At 40.4% G+C, this 13261-nt stretch overlaps 1 protein-coding gene and 1 long non-coding RNA gene across 2 annotated transcripts in view; both read right to left on the bottom strand.

Moving 5' to 3' along the window:
* The window catches only part of Msn (moesin), a 72509-nt gene that overhangs the window by 56841 nt on the left and 2407 nt on the right, over nt 1–13261 (bottom strand). The gene's annotated exons all lie outside the window — the stretch shown is intronic.
* On the bottom strand, nt 2599–6514 carry Gm30427. Its single transcript, XR_386995.2, has 2 exons — nt 3922–6514; nt 2599–2926 (listed from the first exon to the last, which is right to left on the bottom strand). It is a non-coding gene; the product is annotated as a predicted gene, 30427 (long non-coding RNA).

Raw genomic sequence — 13261 nt, 5'->3', positions numbered from 1 at the left:
GGCTAGGACACGGACAACCTTATGGTTGACTTGAATCCTTGGTACATATAGAGTCATGGGTCAGGCTAAGATTCATGACACCCTATTAAAAAAAAAGGAAAAAAACAAAAGAAAAGAGTATCTATCCTCAATGCCTTTGAACTTTGATGGTTCCCTCATAAGCTGTTTGCCCAAAACAGATGGGATGAGCAGGCCTCTGAAAACTGTATAATCAGTGACAGACATAAAAGTGTTCTAACAATACATAGAATATTTGAAGCCAGTAGACCTGAAAGTCCTGGTTTTACTGCAGTTTCTATTAATACATCTACATTTATCTAAAAGAGGGTCAGGTACCCCTCTTCTGTAGCACCACTCACTTAAAGCTAAAGAGCCAAGAAGGGACCACCTCCCACCCCAGCTACTTGTAACTATTCTTGAGCAGGGCCATGCTGGGCCAGTTGGAACCAGGCTCTATATACTTCCTTCTAAAAAGAACTAGGCTATAAGGTTCCTGTGAGGGCCTCAGGAACCACACCATCTCTGCATTCTGAAAGGGATATGATGGGATATGCATACGTGAAAGAACTTTTAAGAGGCTGTTTAGTAATTCAACATGGTATTATATTTACAATCCCAGTACTTGGGAGGCTGAGGCAACATGATAACTTCTATGAGGCCAATCTCCTTTTTCACCTAATGAGTTCCACACTATCCTGGGTTATAGACTGAAATCTTGTCTCAAACAAACAAACAAAAACCATGGTGTGGTGGTACACTCAACAAGCTCCTATAAATCAAGACCAGAAAAACTTGGGTTTCTATGCACTGGCTTGGGCCGTTTTTCATTATAATACACCACACACATAAACACACATATAAACACACACACACACACACACACACACACACACACTCACCATGTCTTTTACCTATTATCAGTGCCTCCGATGTCTCATGCAGGATCCTTTACATATACTGTTGCTGCTTCTCCTACTCTGTCTATTGCTAATTAAATACCCTTCAAAAAGTTTGCCCATGCTAAGTATGATAACACATACTTGGAATCCTATTACTCAAGAATCTAAGGCAATAAAATGGTCAACCTACACTACACTGTGTATCAGGCCATGATGAGCTACAGAGTGGCATCCTATCTCAAAACTAGTTGGGCAGAAAGACTTATGGATAAGGTGGTACAGACATGTAATCCTGCACTTGGTAGATGGAGGCAGTAGAATGAGGAGTTCAAGGTCATCCTTGGATCCTTGGCTACATACTGAACTTAAGGATATAATGGACTGACTATAAGAGATCCTATATCAAATACACATAAAACAAGAAAGAAATTTTGTATGTCTGTAACAATGGCCATCTAAAGATAGTCACTTCTTGAGGTAAGGGGAACTAGAAGTTATAAAATCCACAAGTTTACTAAATAATAAAAAGTCTGGAAGCTCAATATGTCTATAAAACATTGTCATTTGATGGAATTTTATAAGGCCATTAAAATATTCTTTTTTTTTTTAAAGGTCAGGTATCACGTACCTTAGGCAGGCATACAACTCACTTTAGAATGACCTTGCACTCAATCCTAAGGCCTGCACCCCCCCACCAAGTGATTGGGGAATATTCCCAGGGCCTGAGATATGACAATTTCCCCAAGTTAAAGGCCAATGTGGACTAAACAGTAAGTTCCAAGCCAGCTTGGAATAGCAGCAATATTGAGAAAAATAATCTCAAATGTACATTTATCCAGTCATCTTTTTTAGTAATGGATTTGCTAGGGTATAAGGAAGTAGGTATGTACAAATCACTGTGCCATAGAAAAACTAAGGTACAAATGTAACACCTAACAAGAAATATAAATAAGAACTAATATGTTAAAGTAGTAAGTTTTTGAAAGATTGTTCTCTGTGTGTGCTAACCATCCTCATACGCCATGGGGCATTTTACAAAAAAAGAGGAAATACAAAAATAAAGCCCCATTCTCTTTCTGTTTAATTGTACATTACTTTCCTTCACTGACCTTGTTGCCTACACTCTCTTACCAAAAGCCATTTTGACTTACCACTTCAATTAGTAGATACCATGTGGGGGCCATGAAAAAAAGGAGACGCTGCCTTTATGACCCAGAAACATTCCAGCACGATTCTGGGAAAGAAACATGTCCCAAACAATATTATCAAGCTTCATACAACTAAGACATCTTTAGGTTAGCTGCCTTAGCTAATTGTTCTAAAAGGAAGAAAATATCAATACTTCAGAGTCCAGGAAGTTCAAGTTCAGGGCCACTTTTTAAAAGGCTGGGATACAGAGTGGGATTGATAAGCAAGTCCTAGACCAAAGACAGAGAGGATAGGGAGGAAGTAAAAGCATATCCGTTCTTATGCTGTATCACTGTAACATACCTTCATAACAAGTTTATAATTTCATCACCCTTGATCTACAGGTCTAACACAATATTCATATAATGCAGAATCAGATGAAAGCCCAACACTAAGCATGGAAATAGAGATTATGTGGTAATAAACTCCCTGGCTAGAAATTATTCCTCTGTTCCACCCGATGCCACACATATAGCTTTCCCTCTATACGGGCAGCAGAGACAACAGTGACTCAGACAAGAGAAAACCTTAGTAATTTAAGACTCAAAATAAAAGTAATCCCATAGCCCCAAAAAGGCTGTTATATGAAGAGGGGGGAAATAAGATCTCTGCAATCAGTTTGGTTTTGTTTCTTGGTCATCCCCTTTCCAGATAAAAGTATGGCTATTCCAAGGGTCTTCTATTCTCTCTGGAGTCAACAATAACCAAAAATAGTCAGCAACTCTAGTCTTCAGAGTGGAGTGAAATGCTTTGCCCAAGGTTCACTGTAAATAGCTGTTTCCCCAAGTCATTGTCCCCACAGTAGGACTCTTGGATATAGTCTGTTTCCATACTGATATCTAGGAAAGAAAACATTGTCAATGTTATTTTAAAGGAGACAGGACAACTTCAAACACTTACTGTTCTCTGTTGTTACACAACTATCTTCCTAGTCTACAAGAGTAAACACATTATCAGAATATCTATTTCACATGTAAAGAAATTAAGGTGTGAAAATTATTTGTTCAGGGTCACCCAGACAGAGGCTAAAACCAGGTACCCTGATTCAGCCTACTGCTTCTTCTACTTCGGGGTGGGGGGGCCTAGAGAAATGACTCCACAATCATTTGCTGTTGTGGTAGAGGACCCAGGTTCAGTGTCCAGCATACACATGACAGCTTACAACCATCCTTAACTCCAATTCCAGGGGATCTGATGCCCTCTTCTGATCCCCTCAGGCACCAGGCATACAAGCGTTGCCCAGACATACAGGCGGGCAAAACACATAAAATAAAATAAATAAATCTGAAAACAAAAATTTTAAAGCAGGAAAAAAAATAATGAATGAGACAAGTGCCTGAAGCTGTATGCATCAAAATCTCTGTTCTTCAAACCTAATCTGAGAAAGCCTAGTAACACCTAGGCATAGAACAAGGACATGCCAAGACTTGGCCTTTCTACTTGGAAGGCTTTACCTACTCCAAAAAATACTTTCAGATGCTGAGAGCACTAGCCCTACCCCACCTCCTATGCCTTTTCAGGCCAAGCAAGACAACACTTAAGCTGTCAGAGAGCTTGGTAAAAAACTAAAGACAGGTAACTATGCAGGGACAAGTGGGAAAGAAAAGATAAGAAAGCAGGGTGGAGAAATCACAGTCATTCCAGAGCCTGTGCCCTCCCTCCTCCCCAACCCTGTCTCATCCTTCTCACTTCCCATTCCTCCCCACTCCTCCTCCTTCCTCCTCCCCCCTCCTTCTCCCCCCTCCTCCTCCCCCCCCTCCTCCTCCTCCCCCCTTCCTCCTCCTCCTCCTCTCAGGGCCCTAAGGAGAAAAGTTTACAGGTAGCACAGCTAAACCTTGAAGAAGGTGGTCCCTGTTATGAAGAACAGGAAATTGGTTGAGGAGAGGTGAGTATTTGAGGGGGGTGAAAATAGCCAAATAAGGTCACTCGACTTGAGGGGAATCATAAGGAATGGTTCCAGAAGGTGACATCACAGGGAGGAAGCCTTTAGTCACTGGTTTCCTCTGGCAACTGGCCTTTGGCCAGAGGCAAGCTCCCAATCATAGGAAAATGCCTAGGTTATTGCAGAAAGGCAAATAGGCTAAATTGTTCCCAGACCCAGCTCAGGCACTTCATGAGCAGCTCTCCGAGCACATAAGAGAGAAATAAAGTAACCCCGAAGCAAAATAGCCAATATTCTTGCCAAGTGTATTCTAGATTCACCATGCCCCAGGGACCAAGGGAAATAAAGAATCTGGGGAAGTTCTCCTTTTATTATTTCTGATGTTGCTGATATTTTCATGCTGGAGGGAAAAAAAGCAAATTCAAGGGGGAAAAGGCCATATAACTTTTGGTTTTAGTAAAATAACATTTATAGGCTTGTCAGTCTCCATTACCGACAATGATGGTTGAGACACAGAGTTTAGCTTACTTTAAACCCTTGAAGATAGCAAGGACTTGTGTATAGTAATTAATGGCAATCATACTGGATGTTCCCTTGATACCTCCAACCCTATACCACAGATTAATTAAACAGTATATCAAGGAAGAAAGAGCCTTTTGGTGTACTTAATCAAATACCCAGCCTGAGATTTTTGAGAAAAAAAAAAAAAAAAAGACTGGACCCGGGGATTGGAGCAGACAAGAGCAAAATGGTAAAATCAGAAACTACTTCAGCTATCTTAAAAATAGTGTGGCTTTTCCAGGCTCCGTGGAATATGCCCTTAATAAGGAGGCAGAGGAAGGTGGATCTCTGAGTTTCAAGTCACCTTGGTCATATGCTAATACCTTGTCTCAGAAAAATAATAATAATGAGGCTATATTACCCATCCTATATTTCTAAGGGCAACCAGAACTAAAGGGAATAAAATGTTCCATGCCCCATACATATGCTGTACTCCCTCTCACAGGTGTTGGCCCCTATTATCTCCTAAATATGTAACCAAGACATAATTGTTCGGGACTCTACTTTGCCCTGTATCACCAAATGTTCAAACCTCAGTGATTCCCATAATTTGTATCAATTAGTATCATAATCACACACACGTTCTATCAAAATTTCACAGGCAAAAAGTAAATTTGAAAACAGTCTTAGATCTGCTATTTCCACTGTCAGGCATACCCAAAGAGCTGTACTTGAAAACTTACACCAAAATATCTGTCTCCCAGTTCAAGGTGCCCATTCTGCAGGGAGGCTACATTTGGAAAGCATCATACTCCTCCATCTCAATTACAAGCAGTCTCTGAGAAACCGTCCTCCATTTTTTTTCCACCAAACCACAGCACAGCCAATGGACAAGAATAGACAGAATAGAAAGTCTTCACTGAGTTCTATTTCTTAATTTAGTTCAAAAAGATACATGAAGGAAGGAACCATTTTCCATCACGTGTGCGTATAGGTACATGCCACAAAATGCATGTAGAGAACCAGAGGATGACCTTAATTATCAGTCCTAGACTTCCTCTTATGAAGGAGAGTATCTCTCTTATTTCTCCTACTTCATTCCAGGTCATGTGGCCCATATGCTTCCAGAATTCTCCTGTCTCTGCCTCCCATCTAGCAGTAGGAACTCAGGAACTGCAGATGTATCTTTAACATGGGTTCTGGGATGCCAAACCCAGGTCCTCACTTCACCCACAGAACCATCTACTGGAGCCATTTAGAATCCTACTTCAGCAAGAAAAATAAGATTTTACTAGAATTCTCCTGGTTTCAAAAAACCTTAAGGTACATACAGTATCATTCACAGACCTTTCAGAAGGTTTACCAATAAAGCAAGAACAATTTAAAAGGGACACTGGCCTACAGCTACCTAGTTTAAACCATTATATAAAAATCCTATAATTCCCCCCCGCCAGAATGGCCACTGGCCCCAAGTATGTACCTCTTTAAGATCCCATTAATGTACCAGTAAACTCCTTATTAAAATCTATAGAAAATACAATACATTTTTATCAAATTTTTTCTAAGAATGAGTTAGCCCTAAATCTTCAATTAAATGGGAAAATTTTAAAGTCATGAATTATATTCTCTACTCATTGTATTTACATTCTTTACAGTAATAGTAACAATCAATAAATTATGAAAATCGAGCTCTTAATAGATTGTTGAACATATTAATAATAATTGGTGGTTACATTTATATGAGACTATTAATTGTTAGACACAGTTATAAGCACCTTCTGTAAATCATCTCACTTAATTGGCACAACCCTAGGAAGCAGTTATTATCTTTAAATTACAGTTGAGGAAAAGAAGGCTCAGAAGTAACCTACTGAGGAATATTTGTTCCATACCTATGGTCCTAGCTATTCAGAAGGCCAAAACAGAAGGGGACCACTTGAGACCAGAGTTCAGAGACAAGCTTGAGCCACCTAATATGACTCCATTTACACACACACACACACACACACACACACACACACACACACACACACAAATCCAGGCATGGATGGTAGCACTCAGGAAGCAGGGGCAGAAGGATGATTGCAAGTTCAAGGCCAGCTTATTCTACAAAAGAAGATTGTCAAAAAACAAAACAAAACCAAACAAAAAACCAAACAAATAACAACAAAACAGATGTAAGGGACTGGAGAAAGGGGATAAGGAGAAGGGGGCTGGAGAGGGGATATTCATAGACTCTAGAACCAGACAGTTTGGATTCAAATTGCAGCTATGTGAGTAGTGAGTTATACCTTGGGTAAGTTACTTAGCTCCTTTTACTTTTAGTTCTGGAGATTCAACCCAGGGGCTTGTACATGTTAGGAACAACTCATTGGTCACATAGGTGAGTGCTTAGAATGTGAATCCAAGTAGTCTAATTCTGTGGTCTGTATCTTTTAATACTATACCCTTTCTATGTAAGCCTGAAAACTCTCCATCCCCCCACTAGCAACCCAAGACTTGACCCACTAGCAAAGTACCTAAAGTTGAGGGTCGAGATCAGTTGACTCAGGATTATATTAAAATGGTTACTACAGCACCAAATACTATCATTAAATTAGAAAGACAAGTGTTCTTCTATCCATAGTGTCCTACCATAGTGTTCTAACACACCAGACAAGTCAAGCTTGAATTCAAAGAGGTCAGACCTTGATAGGCATGGAGGTCAAGTCTGTATTCCCAACACTTAGGAGAAAGAGGTAGAACCTAGCAAGTTCAAGGCCAACCTGAGCTACATGAGATCTATTTCAAAGCAAAAACCAAGGACATGGAGATGTCTCAGCAGGTAAAGGAACTGGCTACTATGCCTGATGGACATGAGTTCAACATGATAGAAGGAGAGAACTGACTCTTGCAAGTTATCCTCTGTCTTCCATATATGCCATAGCCAATGCCACATGTGGATGGATGCACACAAACACATGTACATACAAAGATGTATAGTACCCAAATAAATAACTTTGAAGGATTCAGAAAACTGTCATGGCAGTGATCACCTGTAATTCCCTCAGTTGAAGGGCACATGAAAGCATGAGGATAATCAAGGTCATCCTTAGCTACATAACTAGCTCAAGTTCAACCTGGGCTAGAAATCCTGTTGCAAAGAGAAGTATGACTCTTAGGACAGTAAGGCCTAGTCTCAAGAAGTAAAATGGCCAAACATCCTCTCCCTATGTCCCTTCAACCATCTGTGCTCTACCACCTTCCACAGTCAAGAAAAACATCTAGGAAGCACTACAGACTTCCAAAGAAACATCCAAGATTTGAACCATCTCCATCTTTCAAACTCCCTGGGGATTGCTGTACAGTCACTAACAGGATGGTCAAGTCACCCTCAGCTGAGTCAGAAAACACTAAACATCCTCTCTAAATACTGGTATCAGGCAAGATGCCCTGGCCCTATTCTTAACTCAAGAAATTTCTCCCTTATTGTGGGATTCAGTGTGCTCATCTAAAACATGAAGGCTAAACTAGAAGGCCAGCTCAGATGTTCTATAGCTCAGTATACTCCTGTGAGAAACCCTGTCTATCTAACAACAATTAGCTCAATCAAATCTTGAGGCTGAGGAAGCTCTGGGATGCTCTAAGTGTGGATGCTTTTTTGAAATGCTATACCCCATGGTACCTAGCCCTCTGCTCATTGGTAGCACACACCGTACAAGATTTGTTTATCTTCACCACCTTTTTAATACCTACAAATATATCTAACTACTCAACTGTATTTAGAAATAAATTAGAGATAGTTCTTCATAACTTCCAGCTAGATGTGATGATGACACATGCCTGTAATCCCAACACTTGGAGACAAAAGCAGTAGGGTCATCCTTCTCTGTCTTTCTCTCCCCTGCTAAAAGAAGCCTACCCTTTCAGTAAAACTAGAGGAAATCTATATGATGCTGTCAAACAGGCACTATACAATGTAAGAAGAGAGGAAGAGAAAGCTACAAAGGTACTATTTCTTTCTTTATGAAGACAGGGTTTTGTTATATTATTCAGGCTGACACTGAATTCACTATGTAGCCTAGACTGTCCTCAACCTCACAACATCTTCCTGCCTCAGTTGCAGAGTGCTGGAATTACAGGTAGAAGCCACTACACCTAACTCTTTTTTTTTTTAATGTCATGAATATTTACTCTTTTTATTAATCATACACTTAACTCTTTTTTCTAATTAGGTATTTTCCTCATTTACATTTCCAATGCTATCCCAAAAGTCCCCCATACCCTCCCCCCAACTCCCCTACCCACCCACTCCCACTTTTTGGCCCTGGCATTCCCCTGTACTGGGGCATATAAAGTTTGCAAGTCCAATGGGCCTCTCTTTCCAGTGATGGCCAACTAGGCCATCTTTTGATACATATGCAGCTAGAGTCAAGAGCTCCGGGGTACTGGTTAGTTCATAATGTTGTTCCACCTATAGGGTTGCAGACCCCTTTAGCTCCTTGGGTACTTTCTCTAGCTCCTCCATTGGGGGCCCTGTGATCCATCCAATAGCTGACTGTGAACATCCACTTATGTGTTTGCTAGGCCCCGGCGTAATCTCACAAGAGACAGCTATATCAGGGTCCTTTCAGCAAAATCTTGCTAGTCATACATTCAACTCTTATAAAGCTTTTCCTGCTTGCCGAGAGCTCTTCGGTAAACTTACCACCTTCATAATGCAGTTTCACTTATTTTCTTTGTTTCCTTGGGGAAAAAAAATACAGAACGGATGTGCCTACTCCTGCTTTGACTTTATGTCCCAAGGTGGGGGTGGTACCCCAGGGGAAGGTACCCTCTTCTCTGGGGAGAAGGAGAGAGGATAATGGGGGAAGGGTAATGAGGGTGGGACTAGGAAGGGGGCTTCAATCGGGATGTAAAGTAAATTAAATAATTAATAAAAAACACACAACAGCCAAAAGCTTAAAACTCAATAGAGAAATAAATAGCCAAGAGTCCTCATGCCAGTATTATTAGCAAGATCTAATGCAATGTATCAGAAACTCTACATTCTAAACTGGTACTCAACAAACAATAGTGCAGAAATATAGAAAGACAAAATAAATACCCTTGGGCAAGCACTGTGTTAACTCTGTATCTCTAGTATACTCCAATACATCAAAGGTGCTCACATACTAAAGAATGTCTGAAAGTATGCATATGAAAAAAGATATACAGTGCCATATACCACTGTGCCATCAAGGCTGTCAGGAATATCAGTATTACAAGAGTCCCTAAAGTTTACCTATTACTGGCACAGGTCCCTTATGACAACCTCGAAGAAATACTGAACGGACAGAAAGGAATTAACTAATGGCATACTTTATTTGGATAACCTTTCTATTGTTTTTTAAGACATGTAGCCCAACCTGGATACAAACTCATTATTTTGTAGGGAATAACACTAAACTCCTGATTGCCCTGCCTCTACTTCTCAAGTACTGGGAGTGTAGGCCTATACCACCATGCCTAGATCTTCTTCATCAGCTAGAACTTTATTTTCTTTATTTTTAGTAAACCTTGCTGCTGTGAAAATTTGATGAGCACAAATAATTTACACTAACTCAGTTGTATATATTTGTAGATTTAACAAAATATTAAGGAAATTGAGACACGTAGAATATTCCCCAGTCTTCTGCTTAATATGACAACTAAAGATATTTTTAGGAGGCTGAGCCAGGAGATTATCATGCATTTTAGGCCAATCTAGACCAACAGAAACTTTAGGTTTCAAAAACCAGAAACAAAATTTAGGAGGATATCTATTTAATTTTATAGACTCAAGCAAGACTTAGAATTTCAGCTATTGGCAGGTATCTATATATTCACAGAACTCCTTAAAAGGTCCTAGGATCGTGTTCAAGGAAATTGTTTGTTTGTTTGTTTGTTTGTTTGTTTGTTTGTTTGAGACAGAGTTCCTCTGTGTAGCCCTGGCTGTCCTGGGACTAATTCTGTAGACCAGGCTGGCCTCAAACTCACAGAGATCAGCCTGTCTCTGCATCCGGAATGCTGGAATTAAAGATGTGTGCCACCACCGCCAAGCTTCAAGGAAATTTCATTTGTTCAAATATAAATAACACATAATAAATCTTTAAAAATCAACAACAAGCATCTCATCTCCTTATATAGAATGAAAACAAATAGTCGAAGTTGAGTTTTACTTTCTATTTCCCAACAACCACCATCCACGTTCATGTAATGCTGAGCTAACTCCAAACTAAGAGATCTTCTATCACAAATTAGAACCTGGAATTGAAAAGTTTTTCAGCTCTATCAAGCATGAAGTAAAAGGGATGAACAGCAAAGCCAGTCAATTATGAAAACCATCCTCATCATGACCTGACCAACGGACAGCCCCAAGGAAGACCACCTTTGTACTGCTAGTTTGTTTGTTTTCCCTCTTTAGGGACAGAAGAATGAGGCAGGGTAGCAGAAAAGATTGTAAGTTAAGAAAGAAGCAAATGATAAACTCAGTTCTATCTTTCAAAGATCATACAGAGTCAGGATCTATCTTGGACGATCAGAGCCTGTATGGCCATGAAAAGCCCAACCCTGACAGTACTGCTGGGAGCCAGATCTCCCCCTCCAGGGACCCTGAGTCTAGAAATTCCAGTGGGGGTAGGGGTAGACTCCCAGGAATATACAATGGAACCTAAGAAAGACTGTTGCTAAGCAACACTATTAGAACAGAGTTCAGAATAATTGTAGCTGTCATCACTTCTCATCCATAGAGAATTAGATTTGGAAGCATGGGGAAAGACTAAATGACCTCTAAATGTCCCTTCCACTTCCACAATCTCATAAAGCAGTTGGATTACAGTAACAGTCCAAAGAAAAGGCACCACCTATTTTTATGTTGTTTTTCTTTTTGGGGGGTACTGTTAGGGTTTTTGGGGGGAGGGAGTTAGACAGCCTTACTCTATATAGCTCAAGCTGGCCTCAAACTCACTACAATCTTCTATCCTCCCAAGTGCTACAATTACAGGCATGAGCTACCATGCCTGGCAACACTTCCCTTACAGGCTGCCATTACAGGCACTTAGAGAATAATGCAGTAGTCAATACCACCCCATCACTGACTGACAGAGCAACCTTCCTCCCAAGATGAAAGTAGAGGCTATTTTGTGCCTTGACTTTTCCCTCTCTGTGCAAGAGATTTTCCATGAATAAGTATAAATGAAATCCCCAAGATGGTACCGGTTCTGTTCTCTACTATCTACACTTTCACAAAGGGTTCAGCAAATTGGAAAATCAAGACTGGAGAGAAGATAGACAAGGTAACACTCATCTGTTATGCTAGTATGAGGGAGGCTGAGGTAGAAAGATACAGAGTTCAAGGTCATCCTTGCCTATATATCTAGTTCAAATCCAAATTGGGCAACATGAGACTCAGTCACAAACAATAAATCAAGTGACTTCCAAGATGGCTCAGAGGGTCACCCACTTACCAGCCAAAGCTGACCACTTTATTCACAGATGCCATAGTGAAGAGAACTGACTCCTGAAACTTGCCCTTTGATGTCCACTGGTGTGTGTGTGTGTGTGTGTGTGTGTGTGTGTGTGTGTGTGTGTGTAGAGAGGCTATATAATTTCATAATTGGTGAGGCAGAAATAGGATTGCCTGGAATCAAGGCTAATTTGCACTGCACAGCATGACTCTGTCTCAAAACAAACAAAACAAAACACCCTCAGGAGGTAGTTCACACCTGTAATTCCAGAAATTCTGAAGCAGAGTCAAGAGGATTGCTGTGAGTTTGTTTGTTTAAAAAAAAAAAAAAGGTATTTTATAGGGCCCTGAGGGCTACACAACAAGAAATTGTTTCCAAAAAGTAGAGAGAGAAGGGGGGATGGAGGGGGTGGCAGCGCAGCAGACAGAGGCAGAAGCCTCCCACACAACCTTCATTCCTGATCCTTTGCCCCACCCTCAAGTCTACAGACAGGGCTGGTTCAAGGGTTAGAAGCCTGAAATTCTGCCCCCTATTAGTCAAGTACCACTTTAGTGCCACTTCAGTGGCTCAAGCAATGCTAGGAATGGCAGGAAAATCAACAGTTCATACAGCCCCTGTTAAAGTTTAGCTGAATGCGGGGCCAGAAGTTTTCAAATACTTCAAAGGAGCTGGGCTCTGTCTATCATGGATGATACTATCCAATAAGCACTGACCACTTTTTCCCCTGACTTGCTAAATCCCAGTAAACCAAACAGGTTTTCCAAGACTGATACCTCCCCCTCAAAAAAAGACCTAACCCCAAGTTGTAGCCTTCCTGTTGGTATGCAACATCACTCATGGCCGGGTCCGTCCTCCTCTATAGCCAGTTTCAATCTAGACAACGGGAAGAGTCGTTCTTGGTAGTATGACAACAAATCCCAGCATTTAGGTGGTGGAAGCAAGAGGATTAGAAGTTCAAGCCTAGCCTGGGATTTATGAGACCCTGTTTCATCAAACCAGTTAAATAAATAAATAAATAAATTGTAACAATAAATCATAAAGTTTGAAATAAAAAACTCAAAATCTTGAAAAATTAATAATCTCTTTTTTAGGTAATCCAAGTGGATCTCCTAAATCTTTGAAATTAAACAAAAAAAAAGTGAAAGTGGAATTGAGAGGGAAAGACCTTCTCCAAAAAAGGTTTATTTATTTTTTTATTTTATGTTCATGAGTGTTTTGGCAGCATGCATGTATACGAAAACTGTGCCTGATACTTAAGGACACCAAAAGAGAGAGTCAGATTCCCTGGAACTGGCATTACAGACAGTTGCAAGCTGTCATGTGGG

This window comes from Mus musculus, chromosome X, assembly GCF_000001635.26.
Source record: "Mus musculus strain C57BL/6J chromosome X, GRCm38.p6 C57BL/6J".
Lineage (NCBI taxonomy): Eukaryota > Metazoa > Chordata > Mammalia > Rodentia > Muridae > Mus > Mus musculus.
This window is presented reverse-complemented; position numbering and strand designations above follow the sequence as displayed.